Below are 26,443 nucleotides of genomic sequence, written 5' to 3' on the forward strand. Positions count from 1 at the left end.
AGACTAAGATCAAGATGTGAAGGTATTGATTTTTATAATGTCAGTAGCTAGGGATGTTGATTCATCTCCTTTTCAGATCAGGAAGTCAAACTGTAATAGGAGTTCACTAGTTCTCCAGGGATATCACTAAATGTACTGTTGATATAAAACATCAAAAGTAAAAGTAACTAAGCAATCAAAGGATTTACTCCCAAATTACAAATCCTCTCTTTGATTATACATATATATGTAATCATATATATTTGTATATAGAATCATATATATCTGAATGCATATGTATCTTTGAATATATATAATCTTAGAAGTGGTTGACAGAATCATAGAATATTTGAAATATTAGAATTAACAGAAGATTTAACTGTTGTTTATCTGTCTATTTTTGTAATAAAACACTGAGGCCAGAGAGTTGAACTGAGTTATTCGGTTTACATAGTTAATGGTCAGAATAACACTTTCTTAAAGTATAATAATATTTGCATATAGATGATGATTTTTGATGCCTCTACTTTAAAACTTCAATGTAACTCACTGGGAGAAAAAAGGATTTTGATCTGGCCTGAAATTTCATCTTTTTATTTACCACTACAGAGGGCATCTGCATTTTTACGTAGAGTAAGAAGTTAATCTGCATTGCTTTTGAAAGTCATTTGCTACTCAGTATAAATATTCTGAACTTCATTATCTTGCAAGTAAAAATGCGAGCAGTTTAACATCCACACCCCAATCTAGTTAGCTCCAAATCCCGATCTGCCCAGGCAGGACCTCAGGGCTAGTCCCTTTCCGAGTGATCTCAGGATTTCTGAGTGAACATGACTCACTCAGTAGTGCAGCTCTTAAAATTTCCCTCCAGATTCAGATTCTTGGTGGTCTGCTCTCCCTAGGTCCTAAGCCGCTGCTTTAAGATGCTGCTGTTGTGTTTAGCGCAGAATCAGGGAGACGATTTGTGGCTACTTGGTGTCCAGTGTACTGGTAAAAAATCTGCCCGCAATGCAGGAGACCCTGGTGTGATACCTGGGTCAGGAAGATCCCAGGAATTGAACCCTGGGGGAGGGATAGGCTACCCACTCCAGTATTCATGGTCTTCCCTGAAGGCTCAGACAGTAAAGAATGTGGCTCAGACAGTAAAGCCTGCAATGCGGGGGACCTGGGTTGGGAAGATCCCCTGGAGGAGGGTATGGTCACCCACTCCTGTATTCTTGCCTGGAGAATCCCATGGACAGAGTAGCCTGATGGGCTACAGTCCATGGGATTGCGAAGAGCTGGACACAACTGAGCGACTGAGCACAGCACAGGTGTCCAGAGCAGAACTTCAGAGCCCCAGAACGTATTCATACACTGCTACTGAATCCTTGAGCTTCAGTACTCAGGCATCATCCATTTTTCTACTTCTTCTCTATACTCTCGCCTAGCCTGCCAAAGCTCTTCCTTTTCCAGAAAGTATTAGTAATATAAGGTAAAAGGAAACTTCCAGAGTGCTGTTCATGTCACTTTTGAAAAAGCACTTATGTTCATCTTCATCCAGCCAAAATAACATTTTAAGAAGATTTTGAGATACATTTTACTCTCTGAGAACTGGCACGAATGATGATGGATCATCATTACTCTAATTAATCACTTCTTATAAGGATGATAAAGATTTCTGTGGTTTGGCCAAAATATCGAGCCTCCATTAAGAAATATTTTCTCAATTATTCAACTAAAAACCCATCTCTGGAGCAACTTCACAAAGGATAACTTCATTTTAATCTGTACGTCTGGTGCCTTACTTTCTATGAGGTCCAAATGGATCTCAAGTTTCTGGGCCATTGACATGGAAAATGATAGTTGGCAGTCAATGGTCATTAAAAAACATTCTTAGGTTGATGCTATAGCTTTGGGTAGCCATTACTGTCATGCTGTGAGTGAAAAAGATAGAATCATGGTATTTTAAAAATGGAAGGGAACTTAGAAATAGTTTTGTTCAACTCCCTTGTCTTATAGATAAAAGCAGTCATATAACAATTTGTCATTTTATACCCAGCTTAGAAGTTTTCAGTATTCTTCTATGAAAAGAAGACATACAATCAAATAAGGTACTATTCCTTGCAGAGACAGTTTATTTGAGCATCTCGTTTCTATTCCATTTAACCACTGCACTGGTGTAGCCGGTGGTAATTCTCTTCCTTGATTTATAACGATCCCAGGTGCATTTTATACTCCATCCGTGAAATGACTGAAACACCTAAAAAATAATTCACATTTTAGTAAAGAATTCCACAGAAATTCTTTCTTCTATGGGAATATTTTGCAATAAAATGAAATTAGGTAGATAAAGCAATTTCTAAAGTAGTAGGATTCTTAGAGCACTGATAAAATTAGTTGAAGCCTGAATGAGTATCTTGAATGGCTGAGGAGGAGGGGCTCCAAGATAAGAAACTTAACTTTTTTTTTTTTTTTGATAAATGCAGTAACATTTAAGTTTCTGAAAACTCAATCAGAATGTTCAAATGTACTTCCTACTGATTGCCTTGTTTCTCTTGTATCATGTTAAACCAGCCTTGGATCTTCATGGCTCCCCAGTGATTTCCAATTCTTTACCCTTCCTAAGAGCCGTCTGTTGTATTGCTGTTCCCACTAGATCTGACATAAACATTTATGTGTGAGTTCATCTCCAGCAGAGTCTGTGCCTAGTAAATTCCTGGAACTCTGTACCTCCCAACACTTAGTTACTAAGTGTATTTTTTCTCAAGGGATCTTCTCTGAGAAAGGTTATATTGCAGAGCTAATTTAACTGAAGCTAGCACACAAACTTTTTCTAATTAATCAAGACCTTGGTGATAAGGGTATTGGTGATCACTAAGCGCCAAGGATGGTACAGGCTCTTTCCACAGGTGCTGAAAATCTTCATCTAAACAAAATGGTCATAAGATTTGAAAATATTTATACAGTATTCTTCCCATGAGTCAAATTCAGATAATGAAGATCTGCCAAAGGGATTGTATTGACATAGTTTGTTTAAGGGCCGTCAAGGTACCATTGACTAGAAGCAAATTGGTTATAATTCACTTGAGGATGTTGTGGTCCCTGTGTTCATCATCTTCTGAAGCTGACTTATAAAATCAAACCAGCATCCTCCTGGACATATTTAATAATGCATTCAAGTAGGCATTTTGCCAAATCCCTTTGAGACAGTATTAAATTGAAAGATATTTTAAACATTCATTTGGATGAATGTCACGTAGGTAACGACCTTGTCCAATTCGCAGAGCCTAGTACACAATGAAGCATTGACTAACAGTTTATTAGAGTAAAATGGGATTCATTTTTCTACATTGGATATTTATTTCCCTCAGTGTATTATTTCAATTTTATAGAGTTTTTTGTTTTGCTTAAGAAATTAATACATGTTCACTGTAGAAAATTAGAAAAATGCCAAAGAAATGGGAAATAATTTAAAAAATTAACTTGATTCAGAAAAATGACCACTATTTCTATTTTGGTCTCAATCTTTTAAAATAAAATGTATAAATACATATTTATTTTTATATTTTTTCATTTTTTATAATTTTTAACTTTAATTTTATTAAAAATTTTGTATCAGTCATTATAAAACTAAACAGTACATATTGTTGCATAATTTAATATTTTTATACAATGCATTTAATGGAAATATATAATGTGTGAAGTATTAATTATATGTTCAGTTCAGTCACTCAGTCATGTCTGACTCTTTGCGACCCCATGAATCTCAGCACGCCAGGCCTACCTGTCCATCACCAGCTCCCGGAGTTCACTCAGACTCGGTGTTCATTGAGTCAGTGATGCCATCCAGCCATCTCATCCTCGTTCGTCCCCTTCTCCTCCTGCCCCCAATCCCTCCCAGCATCAAAGTCTTTTCCAATGAGTCAACTTCGCATGAGGTGGCCAAAGTACTGGAGTTTCAGCTTTAGTATCATTTCTTCCAAAGAAATCCCAGGGTTGATCTCCTTCAGAAGGGACTGGTTGGATCTCCTTGCAGTCCAAGGGACCCTCAAGAGTCTTCTCCAACACCACAGTTCAAAAGCATCAATTCTTCAGCACTCAGCCTTCTTCACAGTCCAACTCTCACATCCATACATGACTATAGGAAAAACCATAGCCTTGACTAGACAGACCTTAGTTGGCAAAGTAATGTGTCTGCTTTTGAATATGCTATCTAGGTTGGTCATAACTATATGTAAGCAATATAATTTATTTCTCTTTCTATAATTGGGCACTTGTGTAATTTCTCTTTGTTGCTATTATGAGTGATTCTTTGAACATTTGTGTTCTTAAATCATGGTCTTTTTGTAATTATACAAAATTTAAGCATAAGATTGTCTCTCATGCAAAATTCCTAGAAGCAGACACTTGGATAAAAGGAGGGGAGAACTGTTAACTACTCTTGCCTTGCAGTGTCAAATTTCTCTCCACAAAATTTGATACAATTCTTTCTTCACATTATCAATTTAGGAGAATCTGTTTCCTCCTCCTTAATTAATGTTATCAATTTCTATAATATATTATCAGTTTATAACCCGTGTGTTTCTATGAGAGAAAAATATTTGCTCATGATATTATAATGTCTAAAACATTTAAATAAGCCTTTTACTTTCCCAAAGTAGTATTCGTATGTATAATTTATAGGAAACTATGATAGTTTCTACTTTTCTTTCTCATCTTATATTGGAATAATTTAACATCAAATATTTACTAAACGGCTACTAAGTATAACGCCTCACTACAATAATAATGAATAGAAATGCCAGATTCAAGGAAAATTGGAAAAGGTGTGTATAATTAGGTATTAGGTTTGGCCCATGATCGGGAAGGCAGACCTCTAGATATAGACTGGGAACAGTAGTTGGTCCTCCTTTTAGCGGAAGTGGTATTTTATGACACACCTGGGACGGCACAGGTGTGGACCAATCAGAAGGGACAAGATTGTTAGATAGGCAACTAGGGGATTGGGCTTCCCTGGTGGCTCAGCGATAAAGGAATCCACCTGCCAATGCAGGAGACACGAGTTCGATCCCTGGGAAGATCCCCTGGAGAAGGAAATGGCAATCCACTCCAGTATTCTTGCCTAGGAAATCCCATGGACAGAGGAGCCTTGCAGGGCTACAGTCCATGGGGTCACAAAGTGTCGGACACGACTGAGCAACTGAACAACAACAGCAATGCTTGTGGATTGCAGAGCAGAGGCCTGAGGGTGCTCAGTGAGCTACATCCTTGAGAAATCTCTACATCCTTGAGAAATACCTATGTCTTGCCTAGAGAAATAACAGCCCTATTTTTCAGGGTCAGTGCTCAAATTCTCATTAATTTTTCTTATTTTAGAAAATGCCATTGGATAGTCTGCTCACAAAATACATATTAAATTAAAGCACTATGTATGTATTAAATGTAAATATCTTTAATACTACTTTAATACTGTAACTACTCTTCAGATCCCTTTTATACATAACAAAATAACCAACTTTGGTATCCTTTATCTTAGCCATTTTGGCAGTATAATCATCTTCCTTGTTCTGAAGCTAATTTTATTTCTGGAAGTTGGAATTACTTTGTATGATGAAGTACTAATAGTAACTTTACCAACATGGAAAGTGTAGAGAATTCCTCTGGGGCTCCAAAAGAGTTTTGCTATTTTAACCTTTAACTTTATAGATATCTAAACTACTTTAAATTACCAAAATGTATAAAATTAATAATGCATTTATTTGTAAATAGGCAAGAATGCATGGTGGGCCCTTCAAATAACATCTTTAATTTTTGTAGCATTTCACAAATCACTTGGCATACAATATTTCATATAGTTATGGCAAAATAATTCACCATTTATATATAAGGAAACTGAGGCTCAGAGAAATCAAACTATTTGTCATAAGTACACAGCCTATAAGTAGCATAATCACAGCCAAATACACACTACTGCTGTTGCTAAGTCACTTCAGTCATGTCCGACTCTGTGCAACCCCGTGGACGGCAGCCCACCAGGCTCCCCCATCCCTGGGATTCTCCAGGCAAGAACACTGAAGTGGGTTGCCATTTCCTTCTCCAGTGCAGGAAAGTGAAAGTGAAGTCGCTCAGTCGTATCCGACTCTTATCGACCCCATGGACTTCAGCCTACAAGGCTTCTCCATCCATGGGATTTTCCAGGCAAGAGTATTAGAGTGGGGTGCCATTGCTTTCTCCGGCCAAATACACACTATGTATAAAACAGATGACTAATGAAAACCTACTGTATAGCAAGGAGAACTCTCCTCATTGTTTGGTGGTGACCTAAATAGGAAAGAAATCCAAAAAAAGAGAGGCTTCCCTGGCAGCTCAGATGATAAAAATCTGCCTGTAATGCAGGAGACCCGGGTTCAGTCCCTGGAGGGGGAAGATCCTCTGGAGAAGGGAATGGCTGCCCACTCCAGTATTCTTGCCTAGAGAATTCTATGGACAGAGGAGCAAAGAGTCGGACACGACTGAGCGACTAACACCAACACAGGGAACTCTACTCATTGCTCTGTGGGGACCTAAATAGGAAAGAAATCCACAAAAGTGGAGATAGGTGTACAAATAGTTGATTTACTGTGTTGTGCCACAGACACTAACACAACACTGGAGAGGCTATAGGGAAAGTCGCTCAGTCCTGTCTGACTCCGTGAGACCCCATGGACTGTAGCCTGCCCGGCTCCTTTGTCCATGGGATTATACAGGCCGGAATACTGGCGCAGATACTCCAATTTGAAAAAAAAAAAAGATCCTCTTTCTAGATGTATGATTATAATGTATTTAAAATATCAATATGTATATTAAATATATAAATATTACATATTTATAAAAATATAAATTTATTGGTATATTTATATATCTTATAATTATGATATTTAATATATATGTAATGTATATCTAGAAAGAGCTTTAATATAAGGTATTAATGTATTTTGCCTGGAGAATCCCAGGGACGGGGGAGCGTGGTGGGCTGCCATCTATGGGGTCGCACAGAGTCACACATGACTGGAGTGATTTAGCAGTATTAACATATTTAAAATGGTATTATGTATAAAATTATATCTATATGTGTATCTATATTCTATTGGTTATGTTTCTTAGAGAACCCTGTCTCGTATAACCATAAACATCCTTATTTTCTGGTTGTGCTGGATGGAATGATGATCCTTCCACCAATATTCACAGTTTAATCCTTGAAGCCTGTCAGTGACCTTATCAGGAAGGAGACTTTGCCAGGATGATAAATTTAAGTGTCTCCATATGGAGAGATTATGCTGGTAGTCCCTAAATGTAATCACAAGGTTCTATATAGGAGAGAGCGGGAGGGAGATTTGATTACAGAAGATGATACTGTGATGACAGAAGCCAGACACCAGGCACTGGTTTTGATGATGGAGGAGGGCCCCCCTGCCAAGGAATGTCGCCAGCCTCTAGAAGAGGGGAAGGGCAAGGAAATGGATTTCCCCCGTGAGTCTCTAGAAGGAACCAGCCCTGCCTTCAGACTGCCTCCAGTCCAATGAGACTGATTTTGGACTTTTGACTTCCAGAACTGTAAGAGAATAAACGTGTTTTGTTTGAAGCTATTAAGTTTGTGGCAATTTGTTCCAATAGTAATAGGAAAAAAAAATGGAGGAAAGTAGGAAATAATAGGGAAATAATTCCTATTACAGTAGTAATAGGAAATAGTAAGTGATGAAAACGATTCTGGACTTAGTTTTCTTCTCTCCTGGTAAAATCCTTCTACTCTGTGTCTCTCAGGTGTTTCACAAGGTGCATTTGCTTCTGGACATCCCAATCCCATAATTTTGAGAGGCCATCTTTTACAGAGGGTCATGTGGATAGGGCCAGGTGTGAGTCCTGGGGCTTGATGAAAGTCTTACTCAAAGCTTCTGGAATGGTTCCAGGGAAAGGCAGTTAAGGATCTGTGGGTCTGGTTGGGCTCCAGACAAGTTTGCCTGTGCACAATTGACACTGTGTTCCTCTCAGCACACAGTGGTCAGTCCTTAGGAGGGAATAAGACAGCCTGAATCTTGGCACTTGGTCCCCTGCTCACTCACACATCTGTATACACAAGCTGATGATGGACAAACCAAGAGAGCAAGCCATATTCTCTGTGAAATATCCCTACAAAGTGCAGTAAATTTCCAGAATCATTTGATCAAAAGAGAGATATCTGAAATGATGAAACCCAGAAATTGTCCAGGGAACAAATTTAGCATAATTTAAGGGTAAGTTCTTTGGTTCATTTTTAACAGACCAGAGGTAAAAAGAAAGAAAGAAAGAAAAAAACTCTAACACCCAAAGCTTGGGAATCTATGCTTTATTCCCCTGATGCGGCATCCCTAGGCTTTTTTCAAGTCAGAACTAACAAGAGAATGCTGACCGCGAGCCAGCTGCTCTTTCCAGGCAGGTGGGCTGGCCACAGTGAGGCAGACATATCAGCGAGGAAATACCAACTCTCACTTCTTTTTTGCTGGCTTAAGACTTGTTAGTTGCTTGATCAGCTAAGAAATCTAAATTGCAAAGCACAGAGTCTATACTTCTGGATAATAATCTGTTTACCCCTGGGAGCCCTGTCCTTTGCTTGACTCATTTGCTGCTCTGCCTTGTTCTTCTTTGAGTCACAATCTACTTGAGATGACATAGCCTCTTAAAAATTTTTTTTTCATTTATGCATGTATTCTGTTTGGCTGTGCTGGGTCTTGGTTGCTACGTGGGGTTTTCTCTAGTTGCGGTGAGTAGGGGCTACTCTCTCGCTGTGGAGCGCAGGCTGCTCATTGTGGCGGCTTCTCTTGTTGCAGAGCTCAGGCTCCAGGGTGTGCCGGCTTCAGCAGCTGTGGCTCATGGGCTCAGTAGTTGTGGAATATGGGCTTAGTTGCTCTAGGGCACGTAGGACCTTCCTGGATCAGGGATCAAACCCATGCCTGCTGCATTGGCAGCCAGATTCTTTTCACTGAGCCACCAGGCAAGCCTGACGTAGCCTCTTGAAGTGACTTTTCTGTGTTGCTGTGACTTGCACAGATTTCAGGATACAGAATTTTTACCTTTGACTCACAGCTCTCCGTTTTCCTTTGAACATGGACTAGGAGCAAACCTAACGATTACAGTAGTCAATCGTGACTCATTTTGAATCTCCTAAGAACCGTGGTCAGTCAGCTTATAAGTTGTAGGATGAGTTCTTTCTTGGAAGTCTTCTTAGAAGGAGATTGAAATAAGCTTCAGAAAGGCAGTTCTGGGCATCTTCTATGGTTGAGATAAAGTATTTGAACCCTGCATAATTGGTTTATTTTCCCAGAAGATCGTCAGCTGAATGGCTATTGACTTCTGTTGGGCTCTGCAATTAGTTTACCAGGTTTGATCAGAAACAGACACGGAGGGGACATAGCCTATGCTCGGGCTGGATTCTGATGACATGCGGAAGAAGAGTAGGTCGCAGAAAGGATCTGAGGCTGCAGAGTCTGCAGTGAGCACTGGGACAGGGCGGCTGGAGAGCGTGAGGTCCTGCGGAACACCTGGGGGGAGAGCTTTGAAGGAGAAGGGCAACACCTCTATTTGATCTGTTCTGGCTTTTACTCAATGCCGTGATTTTTGGCTCTTTCTACCTCTCTGTCTCCTATCACTGTTTCTTGCTCCTTGGTATTGGAGGGGACAGGCAGCTGAGAGAAAGCACAGGAAAAAGGGGAATGAGATGTGCGGATAAGGCTGACCTCTGGGAAAATTTCCTGTTACCAACTAATGTGTAGAGACCTCAGGTTGTGCACACAGTGGTGAGGGCAGCAACCCAAGTGGATTCACCAGACATTCCCATTCTCAGCTCCCTGAGACATCTGGAATCATTGCCAGTGGTTATCAATTGATACATGCCATGAACATTGCCATTGTTCATAGACTGAATAAATAGTGTTTGCCATTTACTGGTGCTACGTTTAAAATATAACAGAATATAAATTTACTTTTAAATGCTAGTAAATTTACATGGAGGGACTTCATGTAAGTTTACATGAACTATTACTTTTTATTCTTCATTTGTTCCCCAGTTTACCATAGTAAAATAATAGTACCATTATGTGGACATCTGGAAAACAAAGATTTTTTTTCTTCAAATTTTAAAAAATCAGTTCAGTTCAGTTGCTCAGTCGTGTCCGACTCTTTGCGACCCCACGGACTGTAGCACGCCAGGCCTCCCTGTCCATCACCAACTCCCGGAGTTTACTCAAACTCATGTCCATTGAATCGGTGATGCCATACAACCATCTCATCCTCTGTCATCCCCTTCTCCTCCTGTCTTCAGTCTTTCCCAGGATCAGGGTCTTTTCAAATGAGTCAGCTCTTCACATCAGGTGGCCAAAGTTGGAGTTTCAGCTTCAACATCAGTCCTTCCAATAAACATTCAGGAGTGATCTCCTTTAGGATAGACTGGTTGGATCTCCTTGCAGTCCAAGGGACTCCCAAGAGTCTTCTCCAATACCACAGTTCAAAAGCATCAATTCTTCGGTGCTCAGCTTTCTTTATAGTCTAGCTCTCACATCCATACATGACTACATGACTATTCCAAAGCCTTTGACTGGGTGGATCACAATAAACTGTGGAAAATTCTGAAAGAGATGGGAATACCAGACCACCTGACCTTCCTCTTGAGAAACCTGTATGCAGGTCAGAAAGCAACAGTTAGAACTGGACATGGAACAACAGACTGGTTCCAAATAGGAAAAGGAGTACGTCAAGGCTGTATATTGTCACCCTGCTTGTTTAACTTCTATGCAGAGTACATCATGAGAAACGCTGGGCTGGATGAAGTACAAGCTGGAATCAAGATTGCCAGGAGAAATATCAATAACCTCAGATATGCAGATGACACCACCCTTATGGCAGAAAGAAGAACTAATGAGCCTCTTGATGAAAATGAAAGAGGAGAGCTTTAAGTTGGCTTAAAGCTCAACATTCAGAAAACAAAGATCATGGCGTCCAGTCCCATCACTTCATGGCAAATAGATGGATAAACAGTGGAAACAGTGTCAGACTTTATTTTTGGGGGCTTGAAAATCACTGCAGATGGTGACTGCAGCCATGAGTAGACAAATTCTGACATCTTCAAAGGACCAAGTGTTTTGTTGGATAAACAGAGCCATAACTTCCTCCAATACAGTAGATATGCTGTCCATACAATACCAACTTGTCATTTGAGATGTTGGGGGAGTGTGTAATTGCCTCAGTTCTGTCTTACCACAGCAAAGATTTGAAATGATGGGCCAGTGTTACAGTTTGGTTACAGCTCAGAGTTTTATTTGGCAAGCAAAGATTAGTACACCCTCAAGGCGTGAGGGCTGGTAACCCCAAAGGAGGGGCCTCAGTTTGTCTTGGCTTCCTTCTTTTATTCATTTGTCTCCTCCCCCCGAGCCTGCCCTATGCAAATTGGGCTAGCCAAGAAGGGGGTGTGTTTGTTTCACCTGAATTTCTCACTCCCAGTCTGCAGGTTTTCTTTTGTTCTGTTTTCCTGAGCTTTCCCTTTCTTTGTCTTTAAGGTACTGCCATTTTGGACTCCTTTTTCCTATTCTAACTACCTGGCACTCCCCCCTCAAGAGATAGGAGGCCCCGTTCTTTGGGAGTAGGGTCGTTGAGGTCTCTCTGGCTACTTCCTGCTGAGCTGGGGTGGCGAGGGGCATTGGGCCTCCCCCTTTTGCTAGTCCCAAGCCTCAGAGTCCTTACAGCAGTGTCCATCTAAGGGTGAGTGGTATTTTCTGTGGTCGGCTGTCATTTTTTACATCCTTGTTGAACTGGCACTGAATGTTGTAGCTTGTTGACCTGGGAAGAGACAAAATGGGTTAGACAATTGATTATACATGGAGCAATCATAAACAGCATTCTTATGGTGATAACAGGAATTAATAGGGGCATTAGCCAACTCCAAATTCCCTCTCACCAGGAAAAGGATCCCCTGAAGAGAGAATGTAACCACCCAGAGAACTCTCCAGCTTGTTCTTTGAGATCCTGTAGGATCTGAGTATTTTTCTTTTTCCTATTCTAACTACCTAACAGACATGTTTTGCTCTTTCATTAAAATATACATTTGAGAGTTCACCTATTAACTTTCAAATTCAGTGGTTTGTCATCAGGTAATGGTGTCATCTGTAATTAAAATATAAACAAAAATTTTGTCTTTATAAAAATAGCATAGATTGAAAAGGGGGAAATTCTTCACTATTCTGCCACTCAGGATATCTACTATTAATCTCTGGGTGTGTATCCTTCTATAACTTTTAAAATACCCTTGCTTATATATATTATTATTTAAAAGAGATTTTTTTTCCAGGTTCTATATATAGCTTTTTGTCTTTTTTTCTTTGATTTACCAATTTAGGATTAATGTCTTTCTATGAGAAGACATCTTGTTAAAATCTGGAATTCCGTATTAATTCATTTGCAAAAGAATCTGTGATTGAGGTACATCCAAGTTTCTAGAGAGCAGAAAATAATTCTTATTTTCCTTTGAAAGCATGCCTGGAAGGTATGACAAGTTAAGATGATGGCACAGATTTTTTCTAACATGTCTTTCTTCCAACTAAATAATTATGATTTCTTTCTTGCTGCATGTTCTTTTATGCTTTTATTCTCAGTCTGTGATTAAAACCTCTTTAATTAGGAACTAGAGAAATCACTCTAATTTAGGATTCATTTAAAATTTACTGGCCTTCACTTAATTCTAATCTTTCACTGCTTGTGTCCATTTACTAGGGTGATTTTAGCATTACATATCTTCCTCTCCTAAAAAGAAAAGTTTTTTTCCCTGAGGATTGCATAGATATCAAACAGCACATTAGTATTTCACATTTTAGCTTAAATGAGATAGAAACTTGCAAACCAAATTTCCCTTAATAAAAACACAAGCTTGAAAATTACAGACTCTATAATATTTCCCTGGCTATAACCTCAGGAGGGGCAAAATGCATCTTCATAGGATAAATGTTAGACTGTAAGAATAACAAAATGAGTTCAGAGGAGAATAACAGAATAATTAAAGGCTTAGACAATAATATCTGTAGAGCAAATAACAGAATTGTATTTATTGCCTTGGTAAAACGGCTGTTAGTGATTATAAACAGAGTTTACAATGGCAAATTGAATATTGACCATTGCTCACCAATGTGAAGGATGAAACAAGAACTAGAAGCCTTAGAGGTCTAAGTCATATCCCTCTAAAAGATTTTTTTTTTAAGAACAAAAATGTCATTTATTAGAAAGATGGCAAAGTTGATGGAAAGTGTATTGGATCAGAAGTGAGGAGATCTGAGTTCTGTCTGGGCACTGCCTCTGACTCATCAGGTGATCCTTCAAACATCCTATTATCTCCCTGGGTGAGCATTTACCATCTTTTAAGTAAAAAGATGGATCTAAGATGTTGATAATATTCCATCAGCCCTGACCTGCTCCAATCAGGGTAATATCATTCTTGTCCACTGTGGCAGAGACCATCAGTTACCTTTCCCAGCATCTGTCTTCCCCTTCCACCTCAGAAACAAATCCTAATCATTTTAGCTGGCATAATTTTTCCTAGAATAAAAAGCTGTATATCTTCTTTTCCTTGCAGTGCAGTGTGGCTATGTAACTAAGGACTATAATAGTGAGTGAAGTGGAAGCAGATGAGTTGCGTGGGACCATGGGAAGGTAGATTTAAGGGAGTTAACCTGGCTTCAGGGGGTCTCTTTTTTTGGTCTCCTTTAGATACAAGACTCAGATGAGCTGGTTTAAACTTCAGAAATCACCTTAGACCATTAGGTAATCTTGAGAACGGAAGCAATTGTCTAGCTAATGGAACAAAGATAACATCCTGGATCTCCTTAGTGACACCATGGAGTCACCATACACACGCTGGTCTCTGTTCTGTGCTTTTTCACATGCGACAGAAGTTTTATCTGTCTTTGTTAGGCATTGCTAATTGTTTTCCTCTTAAAGCAGCTATATCAAATTCTAAAGGATGCAGTCAATCAAATGTGATTATTGTTGATTTAAAATAACTACAGCTAGCAATTATTTTGCACTTAGTAGATGCCAAACATTGTGCTAAAGGTTTTATGGACATTGCCTGATTTGATTTGTCCAATACAAATACTTATGAGTTGGGTATTATTATCTAATAATCTACAACTAAGAAAATGGAAACTTAGAAAGATTAAATAGTAGCTGCAGAATCATCATGGAGCTCAAAAATGATCCAGCCTGGATTCTAAACCAGTGTGGGATGATTCCAAAGCTTGTTCTCTCAATCACTGTCATTAGTTTCATGCAGTCATTCTTCTCTGTGAGTAAAAGATGTACAAGGAGCATCATGTTAACCGATACTTTGAGAGAGCCTGATAGAATTATTTATATGTAGACGACATGACATTCAATCTATTTCCTGAACAAAAGTAGGAAACAAAGATCCACTATACCTGCAGTAATACAGGTAATCCAGATTGCCGGGAGAAATATCATTAACCTCAGATATGCAGATGACACCACCCTTATGGCAGAAGGTGAAGAGGAGCTAAAAAGCCTCTTGATGAAAGTGAAAGTGGAGAGTGAAAAAGTTGGCTTAAAGCTCAACGTTCAGAAAACGAAGATCATGGCATCCAGTCCCATCACTTCATGGGAAATAGATGAGGAAACAGTGGAAACAGTGTCAGACTTTATTTTTGGGGGCTCCAAAATCACTGCAGATGGTGATTGCAGCCATGAAATTAAAAGACGCTTACTCCTTGGAAGAAAAGTTATGACCAACCTAGATAGCATATTCAAAAGCAGACACATTACTTTGCCAACAAAGGTCCTTCTAGTCAAGGCTATGGTTTTCCTGTGGTCATGTATGGATGTGAGAGTTGGACTGTGAAGAAGGCTGAGTGCTGAAGAACTGATGCTTTTGAACTGTGGTGTTGGAGAAGACTCTTGAGAGTCCCTTGGACTGCAAGGAGATCCAACCAGTCCATTCTGAAGGAGATCAGCCCTGGGATTTCTTTTGGAAGGAATGATGCTGAAGCTGAAACTCCAGTACTTTGGCCACCTCATGCAAAGAGTTGACTCATTGGAAAAGACTCTGATGCTGGGAGGGATTGGGGGCAGGAGGAGAAGGGGACGAACGAGGATGAGATGGCTGGATGGCATCACTGACTCGATGGACGTGAGTCTGAGTGAACTCCAGGAGTTGGTGATGGACAGGGAGGCCTGGCATGCTGCGATTCATGGGGTTGCAAAGAGTCGGACACGACTGAGCGACTGAACTGAACTGAATACAGGTAATAACTATCCCCAAACCTTACTTAGACAAACATTTTACCTTATAAGAGATTTTTATAAATGGAAATAACATTCCTTGATATCAAAGATTATGTTGGGTCTTAAATACAATGAAATATATACAGTTCATAGTGGAACACCAGGTACACAATAAGTGCTCAACAAATGACACCTGACAGCATTATTATTTGCAGAGTCCACAGTGATGATCTGAAAATCTAAGGGAATCAGAAATATTAGGTGCAGATGTAACCTCTGCAACTTGGTAATTACATGAACACAGTTTAGTCATTTAACCTTGAGGCATTTAATTTTCTAAGGAATGGGTAACTTATTTTACAGAATTGTAATTAGAGGTAATGTTTTTCAAGTGCCCATTCCAATGCTTGACATATCCTAGAATCCCAGCAAATGGAAGTATTCATATTAGCATGATTATGATTCTCAAAGGACTCTAATAAACTCATTTGCCAACAGTAATTTTCTCCTACGTTTATCAGCTCACATGGAAGAGTGTTTGCTCTGGGGTGTGGCTGAGCGACAGCAGCGTGTGTCTGTAGTTCAGAGGCTGCTGTGGGGAGGTTTCTGTCGGAGCAGACAGTTGAACTGCCTGCCGAGGCAGACAGTGCACCGGGCCATTCTGCTGTCCCTGCCAAACTGCTGTGGAATTCAAGTTTGTTGCCCCCGATTATTGTTTCTGTGCATGCCTTGATCTCTTTTCTGCCTTTGCCCTGTAGCCAAGGTTGTCCCGATCTCAGTAGGCCAAAAGGAGACCGGTGCTTGCTGGAAACACAGGGCATAAGTATCATGGGAGGGATGCACCCCTTGGCTAGATGAGACTTTACAGAGTGGGTGTTCTCCATGAGAACATTTTCATGTATTTCTATTTATCATTCTTTTGGCAAATGTTCATCCTTTAGAAAAGTTTTTCTCATAAGAATCAAATAATAGAAGAGTATAGAATGCAAAGGTTTTCTTATAAAAATATTACTTATTTAATTCTTTCCAACATTGACAGTGCTTTTAGAACTCTATCGGAAGGTTGTCCCCAGCTATTTAGAGTGCATGACTCTCCAAGCCTCACACAAAGTCCTGAACTAGGAGAAATGTTTCTCCATCTCTCCTGATTCCTTTCCCCTCCCTGTCAAGTTTTATCTGAGATTAAAATGTTTACATACCTTTTTTTTTCATTTAAAAATTTCCAAATTTTCCCATATCCTTCATGGAAAAAAAATGTGACTCTAAACTCTCGCTTCTAGGCTGCTCGTGATGAAGAATCCGCTGGAAGCTCTGGAGGACAGGTGCTTGTCGTCTAATGTTACGCAGCTCTCCTCTCAACTTACCGCCCCAGGAAAGGAATTTGCCAGAGCAGGAGGGAGCTGAGGAAGTCTGGGCAATCCACGACAAACCATCTGAAATCAGTTTCGCAGGCAGCGGAATAAACACCTAGCCAGACGTTACGTTGCTTTTCAGAGAGGTGAGTCCTTTCCTGTTTCCTAACTGCCATCTAGAAAACTCTAAACAAAAATTAAGCTGTTGATGCATGCATGAAACCTTAAAGCAAGAAATAGTTCTTTTTTAAAAGGAAGCCATTTTTTGGCGTGGGGGGAGTGGAGTGAGGGTAGGTCTGAGTGAGTCATTAAATTGTGGTTTTGAAGCCAAGGTCAGTTTTCTTTGATGATAAAGTATGTGTAAATCAGAAAGGCTGAGGTTACTACAAAAGAAAAAAAAATGTGTAGAGGATTGAGTGGTTTAATTGTGCTTACGTTCTTTTTTTATAACTGCATTCTTTGAAGGCAAATGTCAAGTTCTGTTTAGACTTTGCAGAGAAAACTTTCAGAAAACCTAGCTTACTTGGAGTATTTCTCTCCCTCTGCTTTTTCTGCTACCATTACTCCTGCCACCCCTGCAAGGATGACATTAAAAACGGCAATGATGTTAGCTTAAGGGCTGCTGGACTGCAGGGCTCTGGGAAGGCAAACTATGCTTCCGACATTCAGTTCAACACCTGCCATTATTTCCAAGGGTGTTATTGTCATATCTCTCTGATTACTTCTTCCTTTGGGCTCTCATAGCAATTTGTGTGTAACACTATTGTGTGTAACACTATCAAATCACTATCTAACTAGCTGTTTATGTGTCTTCTGTACACATGATTTTTTTTTATCAGATAGCACTATTTCAGCAAAATTTTTTTGTTTCCAGGGACTGGACTAATGCTTGGTACCTGCATGTATACTAAGTCATGTCTAGCTCTTTGCGGCTCTCTAGACTGAAGCCCACCAGGCTCCTCTGTCCATGGGATTCTCCAGGCAAGAATGCTGGAGTGGTTTGCCATGCCCTCTAGGATCTTCCTGACCAAGGGATGGAACCCTTACATCTCCTGCTTTGGTAGATGAGTTCTTTACCTCTAGTGCCACCTGGGAAACCCAACTTGGTACATAGTAAGTGTGTATTAAATTTTTTATTGATTGAATGAAAGCTCTCTAGGCCATGCTCTTCACTTGTAGACAGAGAACCTTAGGGTGTAATCGGATTTAACATTTGATCTTTGGAAAACACTTAGTGAAAGTGTTCCAACAACACTCTTTAATAGAATAAATTTAGTGTGACATGTAAGAGTGTATTTAACCCCAAAATTAGCTTCCTAATCCATGATGAGCTATCACAGCAGGTTGTGTCTGGATGGGTGTATTGGCTCACTCTGGGTGTGATATCAAACCATTTCCCTCCATTTCTCCCCCTTCTCAGATGTTCTATGGAGCCCCTGTCAGAAGTTCAGGGCCGAAAGGAGGGCTGGGCACAGTGTTCCACTTCCACAGAGCATCTCTATTTCGAGCAGAGACTGTAACCTTCATCAGGTGCACCAACCTGTACCATTAAATCCTTGCTGGTGATTTTCTCTGTGTGCACTTCTGGCTCTTTAATAAATACAGCACTTCGTGTTCAGCTCTGCTTCTTGGAGCTAGTGAGTCCGGTGAGTTAGGGTTGCTCCTGCCACTGCTGGTAGGCTGACCTCCCAGAGGGAGTCTACTGCTGGCTGAATTAGCCATGTCTGCTGAGTCAAGCTGGTGTCAGCCGATGCACTGAAGGCATGCGTATGTGGCAGTTGAGTGCTGCTTACCCATGAAACTTCCCTGATAGCTCAGTTGGTAAAGAATCTGCCTCCAATGCAGAAGACCCCAGTTCAATTTCTGGGTTGGGAAGATCTCCTGGAGAAGGGATAGGCCACCCACTCCAGTATTCTTGGGCTTCCCTCGTGGCTCAGCTGGTAAAGAATCTGCCTGCATTGTGGGAAACCTGGGTTCGATCCCTGCATTGGGAAGATCCCCTGGAGAAGGGAAAGGCTATCCACTCCAATATTCTGGTCTGGAGAATTCCATGGGCTGTATAGTTCATGGGGTGGCAAAGAGTCAGACATGACTGAGCGACTTTCACTTTCTCGGGCTTCCTGGGTAGCTCAGATGGTAAAGCATCTGCCTACAATGTGGGAGATCTGGGTTTGATCCCTGGGTGGGGAAGATCCCCTGGAGAAGGAAAGGGCAACCCACTCCAGTATTCATGCCTGGAAAATCCCACAGACTGAGGAGCCTGGTGAGCTACAGTCTATGGGGTCACAAAGAGTCAGACATGACTGAATGACTTCACTACACTACTCACAAACAGAAGCATATATTCTACCAACTTCTGGGAGTGTTGGCAACTGAAGGGTTTGCAAGCCATTACAACTGCATCACAGTTGAACACTTTCATCCACTCAATCCTACTTCCTTCAATTCTCCCCGGGGTATTGGTCCCATAAACTCTCTGAGTGCAAATCTCCATCTCAGATAGGTTTCCCAGAGAACCTCACCTAAGACAGGTAGGAACTCAAACCTACATACCTATTGAGACTTCACGGTGGATGTAGGGAATAAACGTGGGAGAAAGGGAATGAAGTCAGTACCTTATAGACACATGACAAATGGTTCTGCAGGCTTTTGTTCATCTGGGTCCCTGAATTCTCCCAGGCTCCAGTGGGAACACTCTGACATCAGCTATGATCAAAGTCCTAGCCTTTCACGGGCTGAGAGCCTGTAATCATTACCACAGGGAATGTCCTGAGCTGAGAGTCATCAGGCATTCATAAAAATCCATCTTTGGAAATCACAGTAGGGAAATAAATAAGCAAAATTCTTAACATCAAGTAAGCTTGAGCTCAAATCTTTACTCTTGTAATCATGAGGTCAGTAATTCTAGGTTGCTTATTTCGCCATTCTAAGTTTCAGTGTATTTGTTAGATGGTGGTATTGATGATCATAATAATAATGGGCTTCCCAGGTGGTGCTAATGGTAAAGAATCTGCCTGCAAACGCAGGGGATGTTAAGAGATGAGGGTTTGATCCCTGGTTTGGGAAGATTCCTGGAGGAGGAAATGGCATTCCATTCCAGTATGCTTGCCTGAAGAATCCTATGGACAGAGGAGTCTGGCAGGCTACAGTCCATGGGGTGGTAAACAGTTGGACATGACTGAGCATACTACTACTAAAGACCATTTGAAATAATACTTGTGATGTTTAAAACAGAAAGCTCATGCAAAGTATACAATTCCTAACATATTGAAAGCACATGGGATTTTTAATTAAGAGAGCCTAATTCTAGGCTTGAATGTACCATTTCAGTCAGTTCAGTCGCTCAGTCATGTCGACTATACTATTCTCTGCCTGAATGTACTATTTATTCTCTGTTTAAAGACTTTGTGGGAGGACTTCCCTGGTGGTCCAATGACTGAGACTCTGTGCTCCCAATGCAGGGAGCCTGGTTTGATCCCTGGTCAGGGAACTAGATCCAATGTTTCACCTGAGATCCTGCGTGCCACAACCAAGACCTGACACAGCCAAATTAATTAATTACCTAAATATTTTTAAAAAAGACTTTTAGGATGGGCTTAATAATCATCATCTCAAGATAAAGTTTTGCATCCTTTGTTATAGAAACCTCTTCCTAACAACAGACCCAGAATCTTCCGCAGAAGTTTCTCTCCCCTTCTGCTTATGGCGATCCATGTTTTATATGAATGTTCTAGCTTGTTGCATATTTTCCTTAACCTAAAGTTATGAAAATTTATTCAGATCCTCAGTGAGTTAAACAAACTTCAAAGAGAATATTTTCATCTCTGTTCAATAGGTTCTCTGTAAAGTAGTTGGGCAGGGGGGAAGCCTTATGATGAAACCCACGAAAACTAATGTTTATCTTAGGCTTTCCTCAACTTTGAATGTTGTGCTACTTCTAAGGCAATCAAAGGTTTCCAAGCAAGTTTATACCCACACTGTTTTAGAACTCTGAAATTTCCTGTGTGGCATCTTTAGACTGGCCTGAGTACAGTTTTTGTGCCCACACAAAGGGCATATGGTTGGATGGCATCACTGACTCCATGGGCATGAGTCTGAGCAAGCTCTGGGAGTTGGTGATGGACAGGGAGGCCTGGCGTGCTGCAGTCCATGGGGTCGCAAAGAGTCGGACATGACTGAGCCACTGAACTGAAAGGGCATATGAGCACCCCGATCCTCGATGGCACATGCTTCTCATTTCATGCGACTCTCCACCCAGTCCTGGGCAGATCCCCAGCCCCTGGCATTCCAAGCCAGCAGATGGCACCTGCTCTCTCTTTGCTTTTGGGCAGTAAGTGGTGTGGTCACTACCTCCTCACTGGGGCCACCTTTTCCTGTCAGGACCCCATCCTCTGGTTTCCTTATTCCCTCTTAGAGGTGGGTTCATCTGGCTTCCTTCCTGATTTAACTGTTACGAAGCAGAAGCCATTGGCTTGGCCTCAAAGTTCGGGGCAGGCCCTTGCCAACCAGCTCAGCTCCACAGACCCGCTGATGTCTGCCATTCCCAGCATACTCCTCCTCTTCTTAAAAACACCATCTACATGACTTACCAGGAAGTAAAATGACTAATATGTATGGGAATATCTTTTGAGTGTGATGGCAAATATGAGCGAGATAAGGGTTAAATATTTACCCTAGACAGAACTTTGGAGTTTTCATACTCTGATGTATAATGGGTCGGCGGAGGTGAGGGAAAGGAAGTGAGGGAGTGGTGATGAAGAGAGCGAAGCAGGAAACTCCTGTATCTGCCTCCTGCAGGTGCTTGTGACCCAGATCTGGGCAGACTGGGCAGCAAACCAGGTCTTCATTCAGCAGGCTGTATCCTGGTTGGTTCTCTGCTCTTGCCCTTTCATTAGGTATGCACAGAGTAAGCTTTTTCTCTGCTGCCCTGGGCATTTAGCAAGCTGGTTCAACCTCCACACCACCTCTCTGCTCTTCCCCCATTTGTTTGTTTGTCTTTTTTAAGCATGAACTGAAATGTAGAGAGAGATTCCTTGTTTTTGGAAATGAGTTCTTTTCACAAGGTCAGTTTTTGCCCATTACCCACCAAGAGGAGGACAATTTGAGCAAATGATCACCCTTAATTAGGAAAAGTATGAAACTCATAATGACAACGGGCAATTTGAGTAATTAAAATTACTTTAGCAAAATATTGATTTCTTTTAAATTAAAATGTGCCCAGAAGCTTATTTGTATTTTATATATATTCAAATGACTTTTTGGTTATTCAGTTTTTCTCATTTTAAACCACTTGTGAGCTGACTTTTCCATTTATGCTGGAGGATGTTCGATATCTCAGAATAATAATTGAGAATGACCCATAAATACTTTAAATTTATGAACCTATCTCTTACTAGCTAAACCACAATTTCTTCAGTATAATAGCTGGGGAAAAACATAGTAGAATTCTAGAGAAAACAGTTCTTGGCTTACGTTCTTATGTTCAGCAGCCTTATTATTGTCGAGAGTCCCCAAAATTAAAATGCAAAACTAAGCTTCTTGGCTCAGCTTGCTTACTTAACCTTAACAAAAATAGAAGGGTCTGTTTCATTAATCAGAAGAACACCAGACAGAGTGCATGAATTTTATCTTCCACTTTGTCCTCTGTATTTCAGAATGATGATAATAATAATAAAAGTCCTTGCATTTTGCAGCCAGCCAATCATATTCTTTTTGTTTCTATCATGTTCCTATGTAAAATGAATTTCTCAGACAGACTAAATGCCTTAAGGGCAAAAATTCCTATGATCCTCTCCCCAGGAAATCTTTAAAAATAGAATAAACTTTCATTTGTCTGGGTGTGGTTTTTAAGCACAGTGTGTCTTTGGCAGAGGGATAGTTGAGCTGACCTATGGATGTTGCCTGGAGCTGCATGATCACTTAGGTGGAGAATTTTCCCTTAATCCTTGCCAGGTTTAATTTATCACAACAACGCATATGCTTATAAATGCTGTAAAACAAAAATGGGGTGCAATCTTCTTTTCCAATGTAAAGTAATGAAACAGCTTATTTCTCAAATTTGGGAAAGTAAGATTACATCAGGGAAAAGTATGATTTTTTTTCCTCTTCAAACCTCTCCTGAAAGATAGTGAAATATGATTAATAGCATGCTACTTATGACAATGGGTTTTCAAACAACTGGACCAAATCAGCAAAATGGAACCATATGCTCCATCAAGACCACCTTCATGTTCCTCACTTGAATCTGACGCTGGGTGTCTGGACAGACAGAGAGGCCTGACCATGCTCAGGTGTGCTGATGGGCGCTGACAGGGTGGGTACTGGGTGAGGGCCAGAGAAAGCGATTTCACAGATACGGTTACAACCTGTTATGCTTACATCATCTGTCCTCCTGCTGGCCTCCTAGACATGTTGCGGGCAGCCACAAGTTCCCTGCTGTCCAATCTCCCCTGCTGGGAATGATTATGCTATGAAAGTTTTCACTTTAGCATAACTCCAAAAGAAAAGAATAATATTATCATTTCAGTATGTTGATCATTAACTCACATATACACGCATACACAGAAGATGACAGTTGGTCAATTTTTACAAACTATATTTTGTCTGTGGGCAAATTCCAAATCACATTTATTCTTGTATTTACCAGTCCCCTTTTTCCCTCTTTTTCAAGAGGAAGTCCAAAGTTAGTCTGTTTTTTTTAACAGCCAAGCTTTTTTAAGGTATTAGTTACATTATGTGAAAATGCAGGCATGCGTGCAAATTGATTTTTTTTTTAGTGGATTTATAGAACAGTGTAATTATTGCTACATCCCAGTTTAAAAATGTTTCCATCACTCCAGTGAGTTCCCTGTGCCCATTTGCTGTCCATCTCATCCCCCACCTCTAGCCCAAGGCAAGCACTGATTACTTTCTGCCCCATAGATTCACTTTCCCTTTTTTTTTAAACTTATTTTTTACTGAAGGATAATTGCTTTACAAAATTTTGTTGTTTTCTGTCAAACCTCAACATGAATCAGCCATATGTATACATATATCCCTTCCCTTTTGAACCTCCTCCCATCTCCCTCCCCACTCCACCCCTCTAGGTTGATACAGAGCCCCTGTTTGAGTTTCCTGAGCCATACAGCAAATTCCCGTTGGCTATCTATTTTATATATGGCAATGTAAGTTTCCATACTCTCTCCACGCGTCTCACCCTCTCCTCCCCCTCCCCATGTCCATAAGTCTATTCTCTATGCCTGTTTCTCCACTGCTGCCCTGTACATAAATTCTTCAGTACCATTCTTCTAGATTCCATATATATGCATTAGAATGAGATATTTATCTTTCTCTTTCTGACTGACTTCACTCTGTATAATAGGTTCCAGGTTCATCCACCGCATTAGAACTGACTCAAATGAGTTCCTTTTTGTGGCTGAGTAATATTCCATTGTGTGTATGCACCACAACTTCTTTATCCATTCATCTGTTGATGGACGTCTAGGTTGCTTCCGTGTCCTAGTTACTGTAAATAGTGCTTCAATGAACAATGGGTTACATGTGTCTTTTCCAATTTTGGTTTCTTCAGGGTATATGCCTAGGAGTGGGATTGCTGGGTCACATGGTGGTTTTATTCCTAGTTTTTAAGGAATCTCCATACTGTCTTCCATAGTGGCTGTATCAGTTTGTTTTCCTACCAACAGTGCAACAGCATTCCCTTTTCTCCCAGCATTTATTGTTTGTAGACTTTTTGATGATGGCCATTCTGACTGGGAGGCCTGGCATGCTGCAGTCCATGGGGTCACAAAGAGTCAGACACGACTGAGTGACTGAACTGAACTGATTCTGACTGATGTGAGGTGATATCTCATTGTAGTTTTGATGTGCATTTCTCTAATAATGAGCCATGTTGAGCATTTTTTCTTGTGTTTGTTAGCCATCTGTATGTCGTCTTTGGAGAAATGCCTTAGGTCTTTGCCCCACTTTTTGTTTGTTTTTCTGGTATTGAGTTGAGTTTTTCTGGTATTTAGTTGGTTGTTTTTCTGACATTGAGTTGTATGAGCTGCTTGTATATTTTGGAAAGTAATCCTTTGTCAGTTGTTTCATTTGCTATTATTTTCTCCCATTCTGAGGGTTGTCTTTTCACATTGCTTAGCAAGGTATCCTTTGCTGTGCAAAAGCTTTTAAGTTTAATCAGGTCCCACTTGTTTATTTTCGTTTTTATTTCCGTTACTCTAGGAGGTGGGTCATAGAGAATCTTGCTTTGATTTGTCATCGAGTGTTCTGCCTATGTTTTCCTTTAAGAGTTTTATGGTTTCTGGTCTCACATGGAGGTCTTTAATCCATTTTGAGTTTATCTTTGTGTGTGGTGTTAGGAAATGTTTAAATTTCATTCTTTTACATGTAGCTGTCCAGTTTTCTCAGCACCATTTATTGAAGAGGCTGTCCTTGCCCCACTGTATATTCTTGCCTCCTTTGTCAAAAACAAAGTACCCATAGGTGCATGGGTTTGTTTCTGGGCTTTCTATTTTGTCCTATTGGTCTATATTTCTGTTTTTGTGCCAGTACTATACTGTTTCAATGACAGTAGCTTTGTAGTATAATCTGAAGTCAGGAAGGTTGATTCTTCCAGCTGCATTCTTCTTTCTCAAGACTGCATTGGCTATTCAGAGTCTTTTGTGTTTCCATATGAATTGTGAAATTTTTGTTCTAGTTCTGTGAAAAATGTCATTGGTAATTTGATAGGGATTGCACTGAATCTGTAGATTGTGTTTGGTAGTATAGTCATTTTCACAGTATTGATTCTTCCTACCCAGGAGCATGGAATATCTTTCCATCTGTTTATGTTGTCTTTGATTTCTTTCATTAGTGTCATAATTTTCTGTGTACAGTTCTTTTGTCTCCTTAGGTAAGTTTATTCCTAGATATTTAATTCTTTCTGTTGCAATGGTGAAGGGGATTGATTTCTCTTTCTGATTTTTCATTGTTGGTATATAGAAATGCAAGTGATTTCTGGGTACTGATTTTGTATCCTGCAACTTTTCTAAGTCCACTGATTAGCTCTAGTAATTTTATGATACTATCTTTAAGGTTTTCTATGTATGGTATGATGTCATCTGCAAACAGTGAGAGCTTCACTTCTTCTTTTCCAATCTGGATTCCTTTTATTTCTTTTTCTCTTCTGATTGCTGTAGCTAGAACGTCCAGAACTATGTTGATAGTGGTGAAAGTGGACACCTTTGTCTTGTTCCTGATCTTAGGGGAATGCTTTCAGTTTTTCACCATTGAGAATAATGTTTGCCATAGGCTTATCATATATGGCCTTTACTATGTTGAAGCCTTTACTTCCTTCTTAAAACTGCTTTTGCTGCATCCCATAGGTTTTGAATTGTGTTTTCATTGTCATTTGTTCCTAGAAATTTTTTGATTTCCCTTTTGCTTTCTTCAGTAACCTCATTTTTCCTCTTGATAACGGTGAAAGAGGAGAGCGAAAAAGCTGGCTATGTTGAGGTAGGTTCCTTCTATGCCTATTTTTTGAAGAGTTTTAATCATAAATGAGTGCTGAGTTTTGTCAAAGACTTTTTCTCCATCTATTGAGATGATCATATGGTTTTTATCTTTCAATTTGTTAATATGGTGTATCACATTGATTGATTTGCATATATTGAAGAATCCTTGCATCCCTGGAATAAACCCAACTTGATCGTGGTGTGTGAGCTTTTTGATGTGTTGCTGAATTCTGTTTTCTAAAATTTTGAGGATTTTTGCATCTATGTTCGTTAGTGATGTTGGCCTGTAGTTTTTCTTTTTTTTGTTGTCTGTATCTGGTTTTGGTATCAGGGTGATGGTGGCCTCATAGA

At 40.2% G+C, this 26,443-nt stretch overlaps 1 long non-coding RNA gene across 1 annotated transcript in view; it reads left to right on the forward strand.

Annotated features, from left to right (window-relative positions):
* The window catches only part of LOC106990546 (uncharacterized), a 324,047-nt gene that overhangs the window by 257,907 nt on the left and 39,697 nt on the right, over window positions 1–26,443 (forward strand). The window contains exons 4-5 of the long non-coding RNA XR_009598662.1: window positions 16,533–16,750; window positions 17,479–17,717. This is a non-coding gene — a long non-coding RNA (uncharacterized LOC106990546). The remainder of the gene's footprint in view (window positions 1–16,532; window positions 16,751–17,478; window positions 17,718–26,443) is intronic.

This window comes from Ovis aries, chromosome 26 (genome assembly GCF_016772045.2).
Source record: "Ovis aries strain OAR_USU_Benz2616 breed Rambouillet chromosome 26, ARS-UI_Ramb_v3.0, whole genome shotgun sequence".
Classification (NCBI taxonomy): Eukaryota; Metazoa; Chordata; class Mammalia; order Artiodactyla; family Bovidae; genus Ovis; species Ovis aries.